Source organism: Xyrauchen texanus, chromosome 6, assembly GCF_025860055.1.
Source record: "Xyrauchen texanus isolate HMW12.3.18 chromosome 6, RBS_HiC_50CHRs, whole genome shotgun sequence".
Lineage (NCBI taxonomy): Eukaryota > Metazoa > Chordata > Actinopteri > Cypriniformes > Catostomidae > Xyrauchen > Xyrauchen texanus.
The window spans coordinates 41,395,464-41,397,940 of record NC_068281.1 but is presented as its reverse complement, the minus strand read 5'-3'; positions in this window follow the sequence as shown (position 1 = coordinate 41,397,940).

Here is a 2,477-nt window from a genome sequence, read left to right as displayed (position 1 = left end):
AGAAGGCTGCCCAAAGACGACTTTTTTTCTTAGGCGCAATATATTAAAAAGCCTGGATGAGTACTAATTAGTTGAGCTAGTAAAATAATGAAATTATAGTTTTTCAGTAAAAAAAAAAAATATCTATGTAAAGAGATATTAAAATAAAAAGTGCTTAAAAGTGCACAACTCTTCTTAAGTGGAAGAAATATTTTTCCCCTTACGTGCAACCTATTGGAAAGCCGGATGAGTCAGTTGGGATAGTAAAATAACGAAATTATAGTTTTTAAGTGGAAAATAGTATTTATGTAAAGAGATATATTAAAATAAAAAGTGCACAACTCTTCTTAAGTGAAAGCTAAAAAAAAAAAAAATGCTTCACGTGTCGTGCAACCTATAAAGCGCCGACGATGGGTTGGGTTAGTAAAATAACGAAATTATTATTTTTCATATAATTTTTGATAATCGCCCCCCCCCGACGATATCATCGTCCATCGCGATGTTTTACTGTCAACATCGTCAACTGCCAATTTAGGGGACATCGCCCAACCCTATCATGCACAGAGTAGATGTCCTAATGACTTTCCAAATATATAGTTTGCTAATATGAAATCTGTGGAGTGGTTCAAAAATGAGTTTTAATGACTTGAACCTAAGTGTATGTTAAACTTCTGACTTCAACTGTAAACGGTACTGTGCAAAAGTTTTAGACTCTTGTGAAAAATGTTGCATAGTGAGGATGTCTTCAAAATATCGACATAAATAGTTTTCATTTATCACTTAATGTCATACAAAGCTAAATCAACAGCACCAATTCTCCTAGGTACACCTGGACAAAGTTTTTCTTGGTTGTTGGAAGATAGGATGTTCCAAGCTTGTTGAAGAATTGGCCACAGTTCTTCTATCTATTTCGGTCTCAATTGCTTCTGTCTCTTTATATAATCTCAGACAGACACGATATTCGGTGGGGGGCTTTGTGGGGGTCATGACATCTGTTGCAGGTCTCCCTGTTCTTCTATTTTGTTACAACAGGCCTAAAAGCCCAAAGTCCAGCATCTCTCAGCCTATTGCAGACAGACTGAGCACTGATGGAGGGATTGTGCATTCCTGGTATAACTCGGGCAGTTGTTGTTGCCGCCATCCTGTACCTGTCCCGCAGGTGTGATATTTGGATGTACCGATCCTGTGCAGGTGTTGTTACACATGGTCTGCCACTGTGAGAATGATCAGCTGTCCTTCCTGTCTCCCTGTATCGCTCTCTTAGGAGTCTCATAGTATGGACATTGCCATTTATTGCCCTGGCCACATCTGCAGTCCTCATGGCTCCATGCAGCATGCCTAAGGCACGTTCACACAGATGAGCAGGGACCCTGGGCATCTTTTTTTTTTTGGTGTTTTTTTAGAGTCAGTAGAAAGGTCTCTTTAGTGTCCTAAATGTTTATAACTGTGACCTTACCGTCTGTAAGCTGTTAGTGTCTTAATGACCGTTCCACAGGTGCACTTTCATTAATTGTTTATGGTTCATTGAACAAGCATGGAAAACATTGTTTAAACCCATTACAGTAAAGATTTGTGAAGTTATTTGGATATGTACAAAATTATCTTAAAAATGCAGTGTCCTGAAAAAGGGAAGTTTCTTTTTTTTACTGAGTTTACACACCGTATATATAATGTGCTATGACAACTGTAGATGTGTGTACAAAGTCTACAACAACAACACTGGTAGATGTTTCTATTTATTTCCTGTTATATTATATTGGGTAATGCATCATCATCCTAAACATCTAAATCTATATCTAAATATAGTAAATGCAAATTGCTCTCAATCTTCCCTTAGTCTCACAAAATCAGGTAGATTCTGGTATTATTTGTTTGAAACTGCAAGATCTAGCAACCTACCTGCTTTTCTACCTCAATGTTCCTCAAAACTGTCAATGTGAAGAATCATGAATGACCACCACCCTCTTTGCTCCTCATTATTTTCATTTTTCAGTTTGCATGCTTCTTTTTGCTTTTCAACGGCGGATTGTAAACTATTAAAGCACACTACCGCCACCTGCTGTTAGCTCAGACCAGTGACTTTCTGTTTACCTTCCCCCCCTCAGACCATCAGAGCTCCCAGTTACATCTGGGAGGTGCATGTTCAGCTCCTCAAGCTTTGACTCAGAACCCTTCTCAATACCAAGAGAAAATAGAGATAAAAAATACTTAAAGTAGGCAATATAATATACTACAGGCCAGGGTAGACAGAGTACAGTTGTAACACTGTGAATATTTCCCTTCTCATGCATGTTTGAACAGTTACTATCAGTGTGCAGATTCACATTAGCATCCTTTTCATAGTACTGTACTGACTCTTTAATTGTGACTGACCAAGAAATGTCCTTCCTTGTTGTAATCACTGATTATTCAATGCAAAATAAACATATTTTGAGACACACTAGGATTCAAGGTCACTGAAAAAAATCAGTCAAATGTCACTAGGGTCTGAGGCATAA